This window comes from Pelophylax lessonae (genome assembly GCF_965119305.1).
Source record: "Pelophylax lessonae genome assembly, chromosome: 3".
Taxonomy (NCBI): Eukaryota; Metazoa; Chordata; class Amphibia; order Anura; family Ranidae; genus Pelophylax; species Pelophylax lessonae.
The window spans coordinates 623,313,977-623,337,744 of NC_138770.1; the positions used below are offsets into that span (position 1 = coordinate 623,313,977).

Here is a 23,768-nt window from a genome sequence, read left to right on the forward strand (position 1 = left end):
TGTATGGCTAAATTCGCACTGCACCCGCACAAAAGTCGCACGAGGCATTTTTTCAGCCGCATCAGGATCGGATCGCACAGCGGTTCACACTTGTGTGATCCGATCCTGTGCGAACTGTCAGATCGCACGGCGATATGCGATCAAACTGGGGGTGTCGTTAACATTTCATTGACACCCCCAGCGTATCGCATATGGCAGTGTGAACTGCTAGATGTGCGTTTGCGATGCGGGAACAGGCTGCAAATTCGCAGCCTTCTCGCATCGCACAAGTGTGACCCGGCACTCAGTGTTGTCACATGAAAAGATATAATAAAATATTTACAAAAATGTGAGGGGTGTACTTACTTTTGTGAGATACTATAGCTATTGGGATATAGAACATCTTTATAAATAAAACCAAGTTTCATAAACAAAAAATTTGATTTTTAACTTACCGTAAAATCAATTTCTCTGATGTTCATTGACGGACACAGCTCCTGGTCAGTGGTGCATTTAGGTTTTGTGCTGCCCTAGGCCTGACTAAACTTGTGCACCCCCTAATTTAAATATGACCCACCCCTCCCTGTAAAGGCCACACCCCTTCCTGTTTATGACCCGCCCTGTCATCTGTAAACCACAGACCACAACCACAGTCTATCAGTGCCCACCAGGGCAGCCTCAACAGCTCCCATATGTTCAGCCTCATTAGTGCCCATCAGTGCAGCATATCAGTGCTGCCTTATCAGTGCAGCCTCATTAGTGCCCATCAGTGCAGTTTATCAGTACCCACCATTGCCACCTCATCAGTGGCCATCAGAGCAGCATAATAGTGCCCCCATCAGTGTAGCCTATTAGCGCCCATCAGTGCAGCCCTATGTCACTGGATTAGTAAGATTACTCCTTTCTTTCAAGATATTTGGACTTGTGTTTGCGGCCACTGATTGTAATAAAAGGATTTTTTCACTTATTTGTATAATGAATAGGAAGTCCATAGTCATTATACAAATAAGTGAAATAATCAGTGGCAGCAAACACAAGTCCAAATATCTTAGAAGATAGGAGTAATCTTACTAACCCAGTGACATATTGCGATACGGTAGAAGGGGAGAGGGCTTTAGCCACCTCTTGCTGTGTTTCCCTAGGAAAGGCAGGGCGCCGCGCGCCAGGATGACGTCATGAGCGATCGATGCAGTCGTTCTCTGCATCAATGCAGAATTGCGAATGGCTGACCATTTCATTCTGGGACACAGGACAGACCTGTAAAATGTGGGACTGTCCCTGGCAATCCGATACATGTGGTCACCCTAGTTCACACACCTCCGGGGGGGGGGCCACGGTACGCACTGGAAAAGGGTTCTGTATGTGTTCTGGCCCACTTCAGGTCCAAATTTAAACAAAAAAAAAAAAAAAAGTCAGACCCGATTTACACCTGAAATGGAGACCAGGGATGCACCAGACCCCCTGCTGTGAGCAGTGGCCGAAGCTAGTGTGAAGCCAGTCTTAATATATTCTCCAATTGCTACAAAGGATATAAATCAATTTGTGTGCACCACATGTCTAAGGAAACCCAGATATTACCCTAGAAGTTTGGCAGTAAGATCCTCACTGTGGTGTACAGAGCGCCTGTGCAGAGAGCAGAGCTGTGGGAGGGGCCCAGAGGATTCACCCACTACAAGTTGCCTACTGAGGACTATAGGAGGGGGCGGAGACAAGACCAGTCACCCTGCACAGGGAGAGATAGCGGTCTTTATTACAGGAAACCCCTGCACAGAGGGAAAGTCTCACAGTGGATTACTGCACAGATCTTGAAGAAATACACAAAGCACACCAAGATTCAAGGAAGAATACACACGGCTCTTGTATTTAAGCAATGTTTGCTTATCCTCCTGGAGTTCAGCTTGGATGTTATCAAAATGCCAGTAGAAAGCTGTAGAAGGAGTTTTTCAGATTTTTTGCAGTAGAGTTTTTCAGCCTATGACAGAGGCTGTAATCCTTCTGCACATCAGCCATTAAAAAAAAAAAAAAAAAAAAAAAAGTTGGCCTTTTAATGTTGACAATACTGCTCATTACTTAAATTAACCACTTGCCGACCGGTCACGTTGACCGTACTGCGGCAAAGTGGCTCGATATCATCCAGCGACGTAGACCTACGTCGCTTGGACTCCTCCGCTTGTGGGCGGCGCGCGCGCCGCCGGAGGCTCACCCCGCTGTTTTCAGTCAAAGCGGGAGTCGGGCCAGGGGAGGAGCGGCAGTGATCACTGCCGCTCTTCCCCAATCGTCGGGGATCGAGTGTGGAGATCCGCCCGCTTGTGTAAACAAAGCGGGCAGATCTCCTAAGTGACATTCAGGGACAGATTGCAGGATTCAGCATAGCTGAACCTGCGATCTGTGCCTGTGTCACACAGTCCCCTCCCCCCACACACGTCAGTAAGCACCAGGCATACATTAACCCCTTGATCACCAATAAAAGTTAACCCCTTCCCTGCCAGTGTAATTTTTACAGTAACAGTGCATATGTATAGCACTGATTACTGTAGTAATGTCACTGGTACCCCCAAAAGTGTCAAAAATGTCAGTCAAGGGTCCGATCTGTCCGCCGCAATGTTGCAGTCCCGAAAAAAAAAAAAAAAAAAAAAAATAAAAATATCGCAGATCGCCGCCATTACTAGTTAAAAAAAATAATAAAAATGACATAAATTTCCCGTAATTGGTAGCAGCGATAACTTTTGCGCAAACCAATCAAAATACGCTTATTGGGATTTTACCAAAAATATGTAGCAGAAAACAAATTGGCCTAAATTTTTAAAAAAAAATTTTGATTTTTACATTTTTTTGGGGGAATTTCATATAAAAAAAAAATGTGAAAAATATTGTTATTTTTTCAAAATTGTCACTTTTTTTGTTTATAGCGCAAAATGTAAAAATCGCACAGGTGATCAAATACCACCAAAAGAAAGCTCTATTTGTGGGGAAAAAAAGGACATTTTATTTGGGTACAGCGTCGCACGACCGTACAATTGTCCGTTAAGGTAACGCAGTGCCGAATCGCAAAATATAGCCTGGTCAGGAATGGGGTAAAATCTTCCGGTCTTAAAGCGCTTAAAAATACGCTCATTGAGAATTTTTTTGTCAAAGACATGTAGCTAAATACATTTTGGCCTAATGTTATGACAAAAATTGAATATATTGGATATTTTTTAACTGTCAAAGTAGAAAAATATTGTTATTTTTTAAAAATTTTCGCATTTTTTTATTAATATCGCAAAAAATAAAAAGCGCAGAGGTGATCAAATACCACCAAAAGAAAGCTCCGTTTGTGGGGAAAAAAAGGACGTAAATTTTGTTTGGGTACGGCGTTGCATGACTGCGCAATTGTGAGTTAAATTCGCACAGTGCCGAATCGCAAAAAGTGGCCTGAACTAAGACAGCAAAATCCTCCGGTGGTAAAGTGGTTAATGAATGTTCTTTATAAATGTATCAAAAGCAAGCAATCATGAAGGAGACAATCCAATGATGAAAATATAAGTATTCATAGGATATTATATTATTCTTTAGCTGCTTTCCATCAGCCGATTTCTGACTATTATGTCAGTCGCTGTTTTAACATTTCCAAGATGGTTGCCATATATTGTATCACACAATGGGAGAAGAGAAACATGTTCCTAAGTTCTTGTTTGTTGCCAAAACCCATTTTAATGTTCTACAATAAATCTGTAACAACAGTTGTGCGGTGATTTGTGGTGAGTCACAACGAAAACGTACAAACACATGTCCCGTGAAACTCGGAGTGGAAACGAGCGTGGCGCGATAGCCAAACACATATTGCCTGCGTAATGTCGGCTTGTGGGTTTTACATACTCTGCTTCAATAAGCATGCCTAATTAATTTGCTCAGTTAATTTCTGCCACTTTGCTAATATCTGCAGATCCTCTGTGAGTGGAGGAAGACGTGGGTGAGTCACTGGGAGAAGGCACTGATGAGATTCACACTCCAGAGAGCCAACAAAACCCAATATGTAATGAAAGATCGGGTCTAAAATGCAGATGTATTAAAAGCTGAACTCACAAAAAATGCTATTGGAATATATTCCTCAATAGCCACAAATGATATAAGTCCAGTTTGTGTCCACAAAATGTCTCATCTTGGCTCTAGATACTAATCTTGTAAAAGTAGAAGTGACAATCACCAGGCTGTACATAGTCTGTGCAGAAATCTACAGGAGTGGGCGGAGACCAGACCAGTCACCCTGCACAAAGAGAGAGAGCAGCAATGACCGGTCTTTATTAGAGGAAATCATAAAATACAAATACAGTAAACCCCCGCTCCATCGCGGTTCAGTTTTTGCGGTCCCGGTATATTGCGTTTTTTTTCTGTAATGTTATTTTACTATATAAATCATTGAAAATTAAATATTTTTGTGTTTTCCATAGCTCTTGCTCTGTCTCTCAGTATCGTTTATGTGTTTAACCACTTTACCACCGGAGGATTTTGCTGTCTTACGTCCAGGCCACTTTTTGCGATTCGGCGCTGTGCGACTTTAACTGACAATTGCGCGGTCATGCAACTCCGTACCCAAACAAAATTTACGTCCTTTTTTCCCACAAACAGAGCTTTCTTTTGGTGGTATTTGATCACCTGTGTGATTTTTACTTTTTGCGCTATAAACAAAAAAAAGAGCGTAAATTTTGAAAAAACAACAATATTTTTAACATTTTTTTATATGAAATTCCCCCCCAAAAAATTTAAAAATCAAATTTTTGGCCAATTTGTTTTCTGCTACCTATGTTTGGTAAAAAAAAAAAAATCACAATAAGCATATTTTGATTGGTTTGCGCAAAAGTTATTGCGTTTACTAACTAAGGGAAAGATTTCTGTCATTTTTGGTGGGTTTTTTTTAACGAGTAATGGCGGCGATCTGCGATTTTTTTTGCGGGACTGCGACATTGCGGCGGACAGATCGGACCCTTGACTGACATTTTTGACACTTTTGGGGTTACCAGTGACATTTCTACAGTAATCAGTGCTATAAATATGCACTGTTACTGTAAAAATGACACTGGCAGGGAAGGGGTTAATTTTATTGAAGAGGGAGGGGTTAATGTATGCCTGGTGCTTACCGACGTGTGTAGGGGGAGGTGACTGAGTGACACAGGGACAGATCGCATGTTCAGCTATGCTGAACCCTGCAATCTGTCACTGTTTGTCACTTAGGAGATCCGCCCGCTTTGTTTACACAAGCAGGCGGATCTCCACACTCGATTCCCCGGCGATCGGGGAAGAGCAGCGGCGAGCGCCGCCTACAAGGGGAGGAGTCCAGCAACGTAGGTCTACGTCGCTGGATGGAATCGAGCCACTTTGCCGCAGTACAGTCCCAGTGACTGGTCGGCAAGTGGTTAAATGAGTTTCTATTGTCTTAAAAGTGTGTTTAAAGACCTCAAAATGCTTTTACACGTACAGTGACAGTAAAAAAAAACATTGCCTACAGTGTATTTTAATAGGGTTTTTCTATTTCGCGGATTTTCACTTTTCGCGGGTGGGTCCGTAATGTAACCCCCGTGATGGAAGGGGGTTTACTGTAGTGCAAAAAATCTAAAATCACCTTACATTAAAAAAGAAGTACAGTCTCATCAATCAAGTTAAGGTGAACCACAAAGCCCAGATCACAGTGTGAGAGATGCATGTGAGAAGACTGAAGTCCGCACACACCCCAAGTGTTTAACAATCCCTCCACCACTGAGCAGATTGCTCGCTTACCCTAAATCCTGGACTCCTGAACTAACAGGGAGCCAATAGCGCGTTTCCCCTTAGGGTCCATTCACACTAGCGCGACTTGTCAGGCAACTTGGTCGCCTGACAAGTCGCGGTCGTTCGCTCACCATTGAATAGTACAGGACCCGTTCTAATAGGAGCAACACAAGTCGCTCCGACTTAGAAAAAGGGTCCTGTACTACTTTGGGGCGACCTGGAGGCGACTTTGACTTCAATTCTATGAAGTCCGTGCAAGTCACGCTGAGGTCGCGGTGCACGCTGTGCACCGCAACTTCACAGGTCGCCCCACAAAATCCTGTCACGGCAGTGTGAATGGGCTGTTAGGGGTAATAAGCAGCCAATTTGGCAGACACCGATCCCTGGTAAATCCACAAGCACATTAAAATACAAGAAGATCTAAGTGCTCTCTGTTTCCACCATACAAGCTTTATTAAAAAAAGATAATTGGCTACTTAAATATAAAAAGACAAAATACAGTTCGTAACACACAAAAAGGTAGCCATCCATTGTGCACAACTGTGATGTGACCTGCTGTGATATGTCACGGTGGTCACATGGTACCGACAGTGAGCCGGTACTCTGATCAGTCATTGGCTGTGTCCTGTGGACACAGATCGTGCCTCTGTGCGGCCCCAGCGACCGCGCGATCAGCGCTTCTTGACAGGACGTCATATGATGTCCGGTCAGGATGGGAAAGCACCCGCCCAGCCATCATTTGTCTATAGGCCGGGCCTGAAGTGGTTAAACAGACAAGTATTTTCCACTCCTGGACACGGAGATCACAGTGGTGTTTTATTGCAATGGTTTGTTACTAATATGTTCACTTCAAGTGACGCTGGTTTAGCTCCCGTTCACACTGAGGCGACCTGGTCGCCTCACAGGTCGCCGTAGGTCGCCTTCCATAGGGAAGCTGCGGACCCATTCTAATAGGAGCGACACAAGTCGCTCCGACTTAGAAAAAGGGTCCGGAGCTTCTTTGGGGCGACCCGAAGGCGACCGCCATAGACTTCAATGTTATGAAGTCCGTGGCGGCCGCTCCGAGGTCACGGCGCGCTGCTCGCACCGCGACCTCGGAGGTCGCCACCCGAAGTCGGATCGCCCCAGTGTGAACGGGGACTTAAGTGAGCTTATTTTTTACATATTGATTTTTTTCACTTTGATTTATATTGTTTTATTGTTTATTATAGAAGATCCCCATATAGTGCTTATACAGATTCACAATATATGATTTAAAAGGGGAGCATAGTTCAGCCTCTCTCAACTTTAACACAGAGGAACCCTTGAAATAACTGTCACTTCTCAGAGAACCCCTGCCAATGTGCGGCCCTTTGGTAATGTCAGGGGCCACACTTGAGGCCCTCTGTGTAAAGTACACTGACCACCCTGGTTTAAGTAGAAAGCAGATGGCAAAGTGCTGAGTGCTAGTTAGTCACGTCTTATAAAGTTGAAGGCATTTAACCACTCACTGAAGTGGCTTCCTCAGAACTGCTGAAGTGGTGAAACATCTTTAACATTACAACACAAGTGCAAGCTGAATCTGTCCGACTACAAGGAACTAGAACATGACCTCCATAATGGAAAATGTTCAGACAGTAAACTAGAGGGAGGCCAGGCTTCACACTGAGCAACCATCGAGAAAGTGGAGATGCTCACATACATTATATTACCAGAAGTATTGGGACGCCTGCCTTTACCCGCACATGAACTTTAATGGCATCCCAGTCTAAAGCCTCGTACACACGCACCAATTGTTGGCCGACGTCCGATTGGCCGATTGTCGGCTTGTTAGTATGATGCTTCCGACAACCGACTGCGACTTTTCGGCCAAACAAGATCTGGTGTGCAGGGTATAAAATTTTTGTTGGCCGTCACCAGAACTGCCGATTGTTCGTCAGTCAGTACAGATTTCGGCAGACAAAAATCAGATGAGCAAGACTGGGCATGCTCAGAGAAGAAAAAACACACGGAAAGTCAACCAACACATGACATCACTTCTGAAGTTGGTTTCTGTCGGCCAACAAAAGTCCAGTGCAAGTCTAGAGCACATTCCAACCAACACAACAACGCTGGACAAAAGACGGCCGATCGGTCGGCCAACAATCGGTGCGTGTGTACGAGGCTTTAGTCCGTAGGGTTCAATATTGAGTCAGCCCACCCTTTGCAGATATAACATCTTCAACTCCTCTGGGAAGGCTGTCCACGGTAATGTTTGACCATTCTTCCAGAAGAGCATTTGTGAGGTCAGGCACTGATGGACGGGAAGGCCTGGCTCGCAGTCTCCATTCTAATTCATCCCAAATGTGTTCTATCGTAGAGGTCAGACAGTCAAGTTCATCCACCCCCAAACTCGCTCATCCATGTCTTTATGGACCTTGCTTTGTGCACTGGTGTGCAGTCATGTTGGAAAAGGAAGGGGCCATCCCCAAACTGTTCCCACAAAGTTGGGAGCATGAAATTGGCCAAATACGGCTGATGCCTTAGGACAGGGCTTGACAAATATGCTTTGAATCTCGGAGCCAGCTAAAAAAAGTTAGGAGCCAGTTTTTTTTTTAACTAACAAGCTTTATATATGACAAAACCGCTTCTCTTATGTAGCCAGAAGCCAGCCAAACGGCAGGCTTCTGTCAAAGGGGAGTGACCGAAAAAGGTCTGCCAATTGGCATCCAATCAGCCCTCTCAGCAAATGGTTGAGAACACTTACCCATGTGTTCTGGCACAGGAGGGGGGGTCTGTTATTGTGTACTAGGCTTAAGCCTCTGGTTAGTTGCCCAGTCTTTTATTTTTGGTTATACAGTGTGTATATGACTGGCGCCCCGGTTTCCATGTGCAGCGTATAACACTTGGGTGCCATCTTGGATCCACTTCGTTTGTACCCCCTGCAGGGAGCTGGGCTCTCCCCCCCCCCCCCCCCCCGGAGTCATCATACAATTTTATTAGCTCCTCGGGGTCATCCAATGTAATCCCACTGTAGCACACCCAGTCCTGAACCCCTATAATACAGGGCATGCCATGGCAAAGAGAAGGAACAGAGGGGCTCTCGGGTGTGCAGGCATGGCCAGGGGAAGGCGCAGGTGGAGCTGCCCCCCCTTGGCACAGAACTTTAGGCAGAAAATGTGCCAGCACCAGCCAGTCATCTCCTCACCCCCCCAGATGGTATGAATAAGGTAGTGGCACTTCTCCCCCCCACCAGATCTTACCTGGGTAATGAGCTCCTTCTCCCCCTTCCTTCATAGCAGCAGCCGCATTGACACTGCAGATGGAAAATTTCCCAGCATCATAATCTCCTAATCCTCCTCAGACATTGGAATTCAGGTGCTTCTCCTCTCTGCAGCAGACACGGAGCACACATTTGTAGAGGAATGACAGTTGTAGCAATGAGCTCTCCACCTCCCCGGCTCTGATTATTTGGTGGCATGGACTGCAGCTCCGCTCCCAGCGCCTGCTCTCCTTCCTTTCCCTCCGCCTTCTGTGGCCGACCTCCGCCATACAACACAACTAGAGCCGAGCGCTCTGGTGCCACATCCCTAAACAAGGCCACCGCCTCCTTCAGCAGAGCCCGCTCAAGCAATACCTCAGAGGAGGGCGGCAGCAGAAGCAGGGATAACAGGGCCGCTGCCCACCGGGGATCCCCCAGCCTGATTGAGCTCGCAGCATGCTGGATGCTCGCTTCTTCCATCGTGTCAGCGGCCGCTGCGCTGGTCTCTTACTGCTCCATCCCCTCTGCCAGGATGATGGCGAGCAATGCTTGTTGTGTCCAAAGGGCCTACGAGGTTCGCACCACCACCTTCCGGGACCAGATCCGCCCCGCAGCCAGCCATGTAATGGCAGCTGAGGCATCCGTTACTGACAAAAGCCCAGGTGCCACGACGCAATTTCTAGTTGCATTGGCGACCTGGCGCCTGGGATTTGTCAAGTCCTGCCTTAAGAGTTCCCTTCAATGGAACAAAGGGGTCAAGCCCAAACCCTAAAAAACAAACCCCACACCATAATCGCCCCTCCACCAAATCATTTGGACCAGTGTACAAAGCAAGGCCCATAAAAGACATGGATGAGCGAGTTTGGGGTGGAGAAACTTGACTGGCCTGTGTCAAAATGAAAAAAATCCCAGTTTTTCTACCTTTATTTTGCAGTATTCAGCGCTGTCACATGACTTAAATTCCTCTTCCTTCTGAGTGGAAGATCAGCAAGTGGGTGTGGTTAACTTTCAAAGTCGCATAGATTGGAAAGGGTGCTATTGAAGTCAATGGGCTGTGACTTGTCATGTGACTTTGTGTGTCCAAAGTTGCATGACAGGTCACACTAGTGGAAACGGAGCCTAAAAGTCATTACTCACATGTAATGAGCAATAGAAAATCGATCTGCATCCTTCAAAAAATGTTCCTTTGTACCTTATTTCTTTCATATATTTCGCCAGACACGTGACCCCTCCTTCTCCCCTTTAGGAGAAGCTGCTAGCCTAAACAAGGCTATGAAGACAGGAGATCATGTTCTGTGAAGGATAGGAGGGATGGGAATGTGGGTGGGGCTGGGTGTGGCTAGGTGTGGCTGGGTAGGTCTAGGTATGCCTGTCTAAAAAAGACCGACCCCCTTTTTAGGAAGTGAAAGACAGCTTCGCAAAGATAAGGGAGATGGCGTTGTCAGTGAAGAACAGGAAGAAGCTGATTGTCTAGCTTAGATAAGACTTTCTAAGCTACACAATCAAGACTTTCTAAGCTACACAATCAGCTAGCCAGAAAATGAAAAATATCAAAAGATAAAGATATTTAACATACCATTAATAGGAAAATTTTCATTTTTGACTGGAGTTTCCCTTTAAATATTTTTTTACCTTAATGCATTCCCTTTTTAAAAAGTTAAAAAAATAATAAAATAAAAAAAATGTTTGAGGACGTGTTTGCTGCCCCATAGTTTGCTGATTCAGCAGGAGCCATTGGCACCTTCTGCTGTCAGTCATATCCTGTGATGGGGCAGGGCCAAGCCCCTCTGTCTGCGTCTATAGATGCAGGCAGCACTGTTCAGGATGGAGTCTGCAGGTGTGTCAAGATAGGAAGCTGCTTCCTTTAGTGGCACACCAAGAAAAGAAGGAGCCAGGAGCACCGATGGGGGACCGAGAAGAGGGGGTTCTGCACAGAGCAGGTAAGTATAAACTGATTTGTTATTTAAAAAATAAATGTAAAAAATTTGACTTTACCAACACTTTAATGCTGGGTGCAGTTGCAACTTAGTAGTCTCCACTGGAAGTGCAGTGTGACAACACGAGAAAAAAAATGGGAGACAGGTACACAGCGTTGTCACCATTTAGTCAAGAAGGGCTAACAAAAAAGGTATTTTAAGTGGACCTTCACCTAATACAACAGCTTTTTTTGCTTCTGGTTCCTCCCCCCACCCTTCTTACACAACTGGATAAGTATTCCACATTTTTCTGTACTTTCTTGTGAACATCCCAGGATACAGCTGGATGTTCACATTACACGTCCCAGGAGGCAGTTTATTGAAGGGTGAATGCACACACGGGATTCTGCATATGTGCAGAGGCAATGCAGTCTTTGGCTTTTTTTAGATAGATGGCAGCGCTTACTGCTGAAAAGTGACCCGCAGTGGATCAGTTTTCAAAGATCGGTAGAGCAGCGGTTTGACAGGCGTTCGGCAGGCACTACTGCTGCCTGTTTTCCTGCTCTTTAACATTGTGGGACCGTGCTGTAGCTGGGAGCCAAGCATTTGACTTGTAGTAGTGTTACAGCCCCATTGGTGCCGCCTGTCCAACTGCAGCCTCAGTTAAAAATGTTGCAGCCCCCCAAGTAAAGCATCTCAGCCACAACATGTGTACAGCGCTATCAGGCTGTAATGTTAGGATTGGCGTGGGAAGCTATCTGTTTTTACCGCCCTTCAGTCTCACGAGTGAAAGAGCCCTTTGGGACCCAGCAGCACATCTGCACATGCATGCAGATGCCACAGGTATCAAGGTCCTAGAAGCCAGAAATGCGTGCGCATGCACAGGAAACCCCACCCTGTAAATTCAACAATGTGCTGCCAGTCTCTACCGGGTTCTAAAAACCTGGCAGGGACTTTCGGAACATCTGCGCACATGCAGGATATTCAAAGATGGCAACAAAGGATAGGAGGGGTGGAATGAAAATAGCAGGCTCTAAAGTCCCTAAGTACCAAAAGCTGAAGAAGATTTAAAAACATCAAAAATAAAATCTGAAGCTTGAAGCTTTTAGGGTGCATTCACACCAGGGGCACCGGCATGCATTGATCAATCCATATACCTCGTAAGATCAATCTATTTCAATAGCAGCAGTTCAAGTGGTTCTAAAAGGCAGAAGGTCTCTTTTTTTTTTTTACCTAAAAAAGTGTTACTAAACCCAGGACCCTGCATTCACTATATCTGCTCTCCCCAGGAGCCTGCATTCACTATATCTGATCTCCCCAGGAGCCTGCATTCACTATATCTGCTCTCCCCAGGAGCCTGCATTCACTATATCTGGTCTCCCCAGGAGCCTGCATTCACTATATCTGCTCTCCCCAGAAGTCTGCATTCACTATATCTGTTCTCCCCAGGAGCCTGCATTCACTATATCTGGTCTCCCCAGATGTCTGCATTCACTATATCTGGTCTCCCCAGAAGTCTGCATTCACTATATCTGCTCTCCCACAGTGCAGGATCCTGGGCTTAGTAACACTTTAAACTCTCCTTGACCGCCCCACGTTCATATACTGCAGTAGGGTGGCCCTTCAGCACAAAATCATGTAACTGTACTTCATTTTTGTTCCCAGTCTGGGGTGCACATATGCGCCACCGGCGACCAGCTCCCGCTGTGATTGGACACAGCGGGAGCCAATCAGCGGGTCCTGAGGACCCAATGTCTACCAGGAACCCGGCGATCATTCCGAGAGAGGCAAAGCGGCAGTCTGCGTATCTAAACAAGGCAAATCGCCGTTCTTTTAGAGGGGGGAAGATGGAGCTCTTGTGTTTCTGCTAAGCAGGAACATGGATCTCTATCTTCCCCCAGTCAAAGCACCTTCCCCCATACAGTTAGCAAGCACTCCCAGGGGACACATTGAACCCTTTAATAGCCCCTGATGGTAACCCCTTCCCTGCCAGTGTCATTAATACAGTGACCTTTTTTTTAGCACTGATCACTGTATTGGGGTCACTGGTCCCCAAAAAGTGTCACTTAGTGTGCGATCAGTCCGCAGCAATCCTACTATAAGTCACTGATGGCCGCCATTATTAGTAAATAAATAAATAAAAAATATTCTATAAATCTATCCCATAGTTTGTAGACGCTATATCTTTTGTGCAAACCAATCAATATACACCTATATGCCAAAAACATGTACCAGAATATATGATGGTCTAAATTGATGAAGATTTTTTTCCATTTTTTTATTAATTGGATATGTTTTATAGCAGAAAGTAAAAAATATTGTTTTTTTCCCAAAATTGTCGGTCTTTTTTTTTTGTTTATAGCATAAAAAAAATCAAAACTACAGGAGGTTAAAAATACCAAAAGAAAGCTCTATATGTGGGGAAAAAAGAGCATACATTTTTTTTGGGTACAGTGTTGCGCGACCGCGCAGATTAAGTGACAGTACCGTTTTGCAAAAAATGGCCTGGTCATGGGGGGGGGGGGGCGTAAACCATCTGGGGCTGAAGTGGTTAAACAAAAAGTAAGACAGGCCCTTTGTTTTTTTTTGTTTTTTTATTGCAGCCTTCATAAAAGCAAGAGTCAAAAAAGTCAGTTGAAGTTTTCATTTACCAATAAGTGCCGATTCACACATATGCGATGCGGATCCACTGCGGGTTCCCTCATCGCATTCAACTCGCAGACAGTTCACACTGCCATATGCAAATTACTGAGAGTGTCAATACAAAGTTAATGACACCCCCAGATCAATTTGCATATTGCAATGCGAACTGTTAGTTCAGACATGAATCGGATCGCATAGGTGTGAACATCCATGCGATACGATTCTGGTGCGGACCCAAAAAAGGGTCCTGTGCGTGTTCTGTCCGAATCTGATGCAAAATCAACTATACAATCTCTATGGCTGAATTTGCATTGCACAGAGATCGCATGTGATATGCAGATCAGTGCGCTCTGAATTACATGCAATGTCTGTCATCGCAGATATGAGAACCGGCACTAAAGCTTAGTTAATCAAAAAAAAAGTATTTCTGCGCATTTTAAAATGCAACGCAGCATGGGAATGCATGTCATTGCACCTGCACTTAGCGCACGCACTGCGGTGTGAATGGATCCTTACTGATTGGGATGCACTTTAAATAAACCCAAACTGTGTTGATGAAAAGATTTTACAAGCATTGTTTTCTGTTGGTGGAGAACATGGAGGTCTGCATGGCACTGCCACCTCTGCCATCACAATGCAGATTTCCAGACATACGTACTGAGAAATGCGATGCATATGTGCCATCGGACAGACCATGAGGATCAGCTGGATGCCGACTCTCAGGAAAGCCGATCTTCCCCCTATATATGTGTGTAATGCATCTCCTATGCTGCTGAAGGATTCCGTTACACCAGATCCGGTGTCACAGCTGCAATGGATTAACGCTGGGTGCTGACTGAATGAGAATACTACAATACAGCGGCAATGTGACAGAATAGCAGGCTGCTCGTTCTACACACCCCCAGCTACCCATCCGCAGCTCTCACAATACCAGCTGCGTCCTCCTCGTTTTACCTCCCAAAAAAAAATTAAAAATCGCATTTGCGATTACTAAAGCACACACAGCCACTGCAGATAAGGAAGTGTCAATCAAACTGACAGATGTCACCAGATATACACAGATCAAGTCCCAATCTTCTGACAGATCTGCGGTTCTTGCTATACACAAGCAAAACTGTGATTTCTTGAGAGAATTAATTTGCACATGCTCGGTAATCTGATCTACGGTAGAACGCACCGTCCTGGGATGAGCGCAAAACCAACCGCTGTTCACGTGATTTTGAAATGCGTTAATTGATTAGCAATCCATCATTCAACAAACCTATACAAAGGCAAACACTAACTGCCGGCATGCACATGTTTATGGGTGGCAGCAGACTGGACCATTATCTACTTTTGCACATTTATGATCTGCTTGAATATTTTTTTTTTTTATAGAATCGGATAATAGGATCAAATCTGGGAGGCATTAAAAAGGCACACAAACTGCGCCATCCATCGATTTTGAGCAAAATTGATCAATTTCACCAAAAATTTTTTGATCGGTCTGGACACAAAACACAACCATAGAAAAAGGTTTATTAAATGTATGACGCATCGAACAAGCGTTTCAATCTTCCAATCATAATTCTTCCTGGAAATAAAACAGATTTATAAATCGCTCCTTGTAAAGCCACCATTTGACTGACTGACAGATGGGCTAGAAAAAAAAAAAAAAAAAAAGGATGCATCCTCTACTAGACAAAGCGGTTTTATCTACTAATATACAATCTTAGCTAGGATTTTGCGTTGCATTAACCACTTGCCCTCCAGAAAATGTACCCCCTTCATGACCAGGCCATTTTTTGCGATACGCCATTGTGTACAACTGACAATTCTGTACCCAAACAAAATGTTTGCCCTTTTTTCCCCACAAATAGAGCTTTCTTTTGGTGGTATTTAATCACCTCTGCCGTGTTTAATTTTTTTGCGCAATAAGCAAATAAAAAAAAAAAAACAGACAATTTTGGAAAAAAAATATAAATTTTTTACTTACTATAAAACACTTCCAAAAAAATGAAAAAAAATCTTATTTCTTCATCAATTTAGGCCAATATGTATTCTGCTACATGTTTCTGGTAAAAAAAGGATTTGTTTGGTAAGAAAGATTGGTTTGCGCAAAAAAGTTATAGTGTCTAGAAACAAGGGGATAGATTTTTGGACTTTTTATTTATATATTTTTCTATACTAGTGATGGCGGCGATCAGTGACTAATAGCGGGACTGTGATATTGCGGCGGACATTCTGACACTAACTGACACTTTGTGGGAACCAGTGACACGAATACAGTGATCAGTGCTAAAAATATACACTGTCCCTGTACTAATGGCACTGGCTGGGAAGGGGTTAACATCAGGGGCAATCAATGGGTTAACTGCGTGCCTAACCAGTGTTTTCTCACTGTGTGGGAGGTGCTTCTACTAGGGGAGGCACTGATCAATGTTCCTGTCTAGCAGGAACACAGAATCAATGCCTTCCCTACTGACTGCCTTCCCTTGTTTAAGGTCATTGTAGCCGTATTAGTGCACTTGCGACAGAGACGATTGAGTACTGTCCGTGATACTTTTTTTATTTGCACTAACATACAATTTTTCAGGACAAGCTTTCGGGGTATGTCCCCTTCATCAAGATCCCATCAGTACTGCTTGGATCTTGATGAAGGGGACATACCCCGAAAGCTTGTCCTGAAAAATTGTATGTTAGTGCAAATAAAAAAAGTATCACGGACATTGTTCCCTTGTTTACATAGGCAGATCGCCGTTCTTGTTCTCTCCCTAATGATCAGCAGGTGCCGGCAGACATCAAGTCTGCTGTACCTGCAGATTAGATCCTGGTGTGTTCAATCGGGAGAGGTTTGCTGGCAGTGGGTATGCGCGCCCCAGACCTGGAAGTGTTGGATTACGTACTAGTTACATGATGCGGTGCAGAGGCCGCCCTGCCGCAGTTTCTGTGCGGTGGGCGGTTGTAAAATGGTTAAAGCCCTGTACACATGTACCAAAATTTGGTCAGTTCAGCAGGAAGCAGGCGAATTTCGGTCAGTGTGTACCGCTCTCTCTTCAACAAAAGGCGGTCTTACGACCGGCTTTTGTCGAACGGTCATGTTGGAAAACCAGCATTCGATCAGCACTGGCAGCCAATGGCTGCAAGCACTGATCTGTGTTTTCCCCCCTGTAAAAATACAATAGAACAGCGGGAGAGATCTTTGCATCCACATTGCTGTGCTGATGCGGGAATCTGTCAGTTTTTTTACGATTACCCACTGGTTGAATGACCCAGCTTTACAGGTTTGTTATTATCAGGTGTTAACCTGCGCTGCAACAGTGCAGCTCATTTTTTAAGCAGTCTTCCAACAAACAAGAACAGACAAAAAAAGGGACCTGTCGCAATTTTTCCCCAAAGCAATTCAGTAGTGCAGTACCGTGCATCACATATCGCGTATCGGGAACAAATGTTCCCGCTTGTGATTTTGAAAGTGCGATTCTCATGTGATTCTGCATGCTGCGCATACGGCAGCCTATTCACTTGAAGCTCCTGCTCCTAGTTTGGGTGACAAGATTTGTGCGATTTTTTAAAGGCACGTTTTGTCGCATGATCCGGTCGTATAACAATTGCATCAAAATTGCACTGCTTTGGGGTGCCATTAAGAATGAATGGCACCCAAAACATTTGTTGCGCAAATGGTCACTGATGGCCGCATGATTTGGATGATGAGAACAGGATTTGGAATTGCAGGAAGAAGTGTGGCAATTCAGCCTGCGATTCCAAAATTGCAAACTGCGAATGGGGCCTGAATGATGCCCTGCCTTAAGCGCACTGGGGAGCTATTCCAAAATTAATGGCTCTGCAACACGCCAACGCATGTAATGTGTGTTATCACAGCGCAATGAGTCGCACAGGCGGGATGCAGCCCTTGGATTCACATCTGACGCATATCTTCCAAAAAATGTTAACGCCACTCAACATCAAGGTTTCCATTTTATTCAATTGTAATCGCTCACATTGGAGTGTTGGGTTGATGAAGCCTGAAAGCTGCACCAGGTTCTTTGTGGCAGAGTTGCACCTTTTCGGCCCCTATAGACTTCAATGGAAGCCCCTGAAGATACATTTATATATTAACTCCGACAATACAGTTCTAGGATTTGCTTCTTTCAGTTAAATATCTCATTGAATGCGTTTTATTATATCTGATCAACAAATGCATATATTATATTATATATATATATATATATATATATATATATATATATATATATATATATATATATATATATATATATATATATATATATATATATATATATATATATACACACACACACACACACACACACACACACACACTATATATATATATATATTTTATAACTATTGGTTCATCCAGCCAGAAATATTGTGAGCTGATAACTTCCTGTGCTCTCTGCCTCTGGATGGTTATCAGTTATCACTGTTCTCTCCTATCTCCGTGGACTATAAAACACCTCCCCCTGCATGGAGACGAGAGGGAGGTGTTATGTAGTCCTAACACACTCCCTGTTCTAGGGTGACAATGATGCTCAGTTAAGTTGTCACCTCAGGACAGGAAGCGAGGTAATAACAGGATCACCAGATAAAAGTAAAACGGGAAGAAAGTGTGAAAAAGGAAAACAAACGCGGCCACCACATCTAAAGACCTGTAGCTGCAATACTATCAATTTTTGTTCTTGTGTTTAAATCTGCTTCAACCTCTTCCTTCCCCTACTAGTAACGAGCAAAACAAAAACCCTCAACCCTGAAAATACGAAAAAAAAAAAAAAAAAAAAAACGCCAAAACCACCCAAAAATGTTCCTATCTAAATGTGAATGATGTTATTGTGGAATGGAAGGGATCACACATAATACTACAGCTAAGAGCTCTTCTAACCATGTGCCGTCTCACGCAACAGCAGCCTTGTCAACGCAGGGAAAGGCAGCCCATGTGTACTGCGCTTCTGCTCAGCAGATGGCGTCTGGCGGTTCTGATCTACACACAGTTGTGTCACTATGAACATAGAAAAACACACAAACATGCACCATCGCATTCCGACATGAATCACTTTTCTGGACACACACTATGGGGGATAAATAGGAACTATAGCCCAATAAAAGTGATAACAGAAATGATAACAACATACTACTACTGAGATTACTACTACTACTAAAGGCTCGTACACACTTGACGAAAATCGGACGAAATATCCTCCGATTTTTCTCTTTCAGGCTTAGCGGTCATAACCGTTTTTAGTGGACAGTGCATAATGTTCCCGAAATTTCTCGTCCGATTTTTTTTTTTTTTTTGGGACCTTTTTTTCTCTAGACTTCCAGGTTGTCAGCAAGTTCAGATCATGCGTGGTCTTTTGTATACAATTTTTCGCGGACGTACTGCATACACATTAAACGAAAATTGGTCGTCTGGGGACAGACGATAAAAATTTTGGTGTTTGTCCCTCCGTTTTTTTTTTTGTTAAAAATGTCGGCATCGGCTGCTGAAAGTTTTGTACACACTAGCCCGAAAATCGTACGATTTTACCTCGGACGGGAATTTTCGACTAGTGCATACCCCACTTAAGATTACTACCACTACTAATGGGCCATACACACTATAAGATTTTCTGAAGACTTTTTCCTTTAGATTTACCAAAACCATATAATATGAGGTCAAACCTAAACACTTTCCATTTGTATGCAATCTGGCAGGCCCTTGCACTACATAGAAAAGGTAAATCTGAAGGAAAAAGTCTTTAGATAATCTGATAGTGTGTATGGCCCTTTAGATCAGTGGTTCTCAACTCCGGTCCTCGGGACCCACCAACAGGCCAGGTTTGCAAGATAACTAAATTACATCACAGGTGATCTAATTTGCTGCTCAGTGATTGCAGTATTCTAGTCTGCATCCCCCAAGGTAATACTTAAAATCTGGCCTGTTAGTGGGTCCCGAGGACCGGAAATTGAGAACCACTGCTTTAGATTACTACCACTACTTATGCCCTGTACACACTATCAGATTATCTGAAGACTTTTGTCTGCAGACTTACCAAAACCATATAATATGAGGTCAAACCTAAACACTTTCAATTTGTATGCAATCCGGCAGGCCCTTGCACTACATAGAAAAGGTAAATCTGAAGACAAAAGTCTTCAGATAATCTGATAGTGTGTACAGGGCATAAGATTACTAATACTACTACTAAGATTACTACCACTACTAAGATTACTAATACTACTACTACTACTACTACTAAGATTACTAATATTACTACTAAGATTACTAATATTACTACTAAGATTACTACCGCTACTAAGATTAGTAATACTTATACTACTAAGATTACTACTAACAATGATGACCTTGATTATAATAATAAGTATAATAATTATAAACAATAAACAGAAAACTAATAATGATGATGAAACTACTACTATTAAAATAATAATAATAATAATAATAATAATAATAATAATAATAATAAAGATGATTATAATAATAAATCATAGAATAAAGATGATAAGATAATACAAAAATAATTAGAATAGTAATGATGATCATAATATCAATAATTAATAAATACCAGAACACTAATAATGATAGTAAAAAAATAATAAAACACTAATGATGATCATAATAATAAATCATAGAATAATAATGATGACATAATAAAACAATTATTAGAATAGTAATGATGATTGTAATATCAATAATAATAACAAATAATGACAGTAAAAAATAATAAAAAACTGAGGATGATCATAATAATAAATCACAGAAAAATAATGATGATACTCCTGTATTGAATTGTATTGTAATGTCTGCCCTCATGTTGTAAAGCGCAAAGCAAACTGTTGGCGCTATATAAATCCTATATAATAATAATAATAAATGATAGAATCATAATTATAATAACAAAAAAAAAATAGAATACTAATGATGATGATAATAAATAGCAGAATGCTAATGAATGTAATAGATAACAGACTATTGATGATAATAGTAATGGTGATGAGAAGTGATCTCTCCTATAGAATAGTGTACAATCCCCCCAGTAATCCCCCATGCAGTGTGTATGGATGGAGGAGTGCGGTGGATGGATGGATAGAGGAGTGCAGTGATCTCCGCGGTCTCCTCCATACATTACACGGGGAGTCCCTGCAGCCTTTGCGGGCTCCGGATTGCGGCATCTCCTCCTCCTCCTCCCCCCCAGCTCTCCCGGAGGACTGAGCCCGGGCTGCGGCGCTGATTACCTGCAGTCCCCGGAGAGCGGAGTCCGGCCATCTCCCAGCGGCAGCCGGTTACACTAGAACGCTTCCCAGCCAGCTTGTTACATTGTGAAACTGTCACCCGGCGGCCAGGGACGCTCCGTCGCTTGCCATTGGTCGAAACAACAAAGAAGGGCGGTGCCTGAGCAGAGGTGATTGGCAGCGGGGCTGTGTGACTGGGAGGGGCTAGGAGGTGTGAATAAGAGGCGGGGATGTGGGCGTGTCTGTGTCTAGTAGATCAGCTGGAATGACTGTGATTGGTGTGATAGAAGGGAGATCTCCATAAAGGGGAACTCCGGACACATCGGGGCTGCTATAGGTAATAGGAGAAGGCAGACAATAGTAAAGGATACTTTTAGTGGATGACGGATTAGTTATCCCCTTCTACTGTCCTATGTAGTACAATGGCAGCGGGGTATTACCCAGTGTGTGTATATCTCACCAGCTGGCATAGGTCAGCACAGGGGGTGTGCCAGGTGTGCCTGGGCACATCCTAATCACTATGTGTGGTGTTAATTCCCCCACTTCTTCTCTTACCTCCTAAGCATAAATCCTCTTTGCAAGCCAAAGTTCTCCCCCCAAAATAATTCACCCTCTTCCAATACAAATCCTCCTTCCCAGCTCAAATCCTCCCCCTCCCTTACTTCCCCCTCCTAGCACAAATCCTCCCAATCATCCCTACTAACAACCCCCAACCCCCCAGCACTTATCCTCCCCCACTCATTTCCCCTCCTAGCACAAATCCTCCCAATCATCCCTACTAACAACCCCCCCCCCCCAGCACTTATCCTCCCCCACTCATTTCCCCTCCTAGCACAAATCCCATCCCCTTTCATAGCAGAAATCCACTCCCCCCCCCCCCCCCTCCTAGCACAAGTCCCCCTCCTGGGACTTATCTTCCCCTGCACATTTCCCCTCCTAGCAAAAATCCTCCCAATTATCTCTACTAACAAAAATCCCATCCCCCTTCCTAGCAGAAATCCACCCCCCTAGCACAAATCCCCCCTCCTAGCACTTATCATCCCAAGAACATTTCCCTTCCTAGCACAAATCCTCCCAATCATCACTACTAACACAAATCCCACCCCCTTCCTAACAGAAATCCACTCCCCCCTCCTAGCACAAATCCTCCCAATCATCCCTACTAGCACAAATCCCACCCCCTTCCTAACAGAAATCCACTCCCCCCTCCTAGCACAAAACCTCCCAATCATCCCTACTAGCACAAATCCCACCCCCCTTCCAAACAGAAATCCAATCCCCCCTCCTAGCACAAATCCTCCCAATCATCCCTACTAGCACAAATCCCACCCCTCTTCCTAGCAGAAATCCACTCCCCCCCCCTCCTAGCACAAATCCTCCCAATCATCCCTACTAGCATAAATCCCACCCCCTTCCTAGCAGAAATCCACTCCCCCCTCCTAGCACAAAACCTCCCAATCATCCCTACTAGCACAAATCCCACCCCCCTTCCAAACAGAAATCCAATCCCCCCTCCTAGCACAAATCCTCCCAATCATTCCTACTAGCACAAATCCCACCCCTCTTCCTAGCAGAAATCCACTCTCCCCCCCCTCCTAGCACAAATCCTCCCAATCATCCCTACTAGCACAAATCCCACCCCCTTCCTAACAGAAATCCACTCCCCCCTCCTAGCACAAATCCTCCCAATCATCCCTACTAGCACAAATCCCACCCCCTTCCTAACAGAAATCCACTCCCCCCTCCTAGCACAAAACCTCCCAATCATCCCTACTAGCACAAATCCCACCCCCCTTCCAAACAGAAATCCAATCCCCCCTCCTAGCACAAATCCTCCCAATCATCCCTACTAGCACAAATCCCACCCCTCTTCCTAGCAGAAATCCACTCCCCCCCCCCCTCTCCTAGCACAAATCCTCCCAATCATCCCTACTAGCATAAATCCCACCCCCTTCCTAGCAGAAATCCACTCCCCCCTCCTAGCACAAAACCTCCCAATCATCCCTACTAGCACAAATCCCACCCCCTTCCAAACAGAAATCCAATCCCCCCTCCTAGCACAAATCCTCCCAATCATCCCTACTAGCACAAATCCCACCCCTCTTCCTAGCAGAAATCCACTCCCCCCTTCTAGCACAAATCCTCCCAATCATCCCTACTAGCACAAATCCCACCCCCCTTCCTAGCAGAAATCCACTCCACTCTTAAATTTACCTTCTGAGCATAAATCCTCTCCCCCCTCCAAATCCCCCTCTCCCAGCACAAATTCCACCAAATCCCCTCTCCTAGCACTTATCCTCCCTACAAATCCCACCCCCACCTGCAGTGCTGCTGGCTTCCCTCCTCTGCCCCCAGCAGCTGCAGGGGAAGGGACTAGTCAGTATGTAATTTATTGGCCCCTTCCTCTTCTAAATGAACACAGGGAACGCACTTACTCACTGCATTCATTTATAGCTGAAGCATAGTAAACAGTATTTACTATGCTTCAAATTGTGAATGAACAGGAAGCCGCTCAGCACAGAGCAATTCCCATTCATTCACTCTCCAGTGCAGCTGAAGCTGCAGACAAAGGCATGTGTGTCTGAGCTTTGGGGTGCACCCCCTAATGTAATTGGCTGCACACACCTATACCCGTCAGATATCAGATGAATGGGATCTGGTGGCTCACTTCCACACACCCCGATACTGGCAGGGCTCCCAATGTGTGCGCACTCCCACTATCTTCCCCTGGCTCCGCCTGCCCGTCAGTGGACGCAGATCATAATGGGGGGGGGGGGGGTGCCGCAGACTTACTGACGGGGAAGCGACATGTAACATGTCCTTTCTGGGCCAGGGAAGAAACAAATGAAGTGTGATCTTCCCTCCATTAACTTCACTGGAGGACAGGAGAGACATCGGGGGTCTTTTGGAAATTGGACCCCTCATTTCTCATTAAATGGAACCTTTCACCAAAAGTTCATCACTTTCTGTCCCCATGTGATGAAAAAAAAAATGTTTGGTAAGAAGAAAATGTAAGAAAAAGTGCAGAAAATGTA

At 44.4% G+C, this 23,768-nt stretch overlaps 1 protein-coding gene across 1 annotated transcript in view; it reads right to left on the minus strand.

Annotated features, from left to right (window-relative positions):
* The window catches only part of VASH2 (vasohibin 2), a 153,560-nt gene extending 132,696 nt beyond the window's left edge, over window positions 1-20,864 (minus strand). The window contains exon 1 of the mRNA XM_082251367.1: window positions 20,737-20,864. The gene's annotated coding sequence lies outside the window, so the exon portion shown is untranslated. The remainder of the gene's footprint in view (window positions 1-20,736) is intronic.
* Window positions 20,865-23,768: the final 2,904 nt, after the last annotated feature.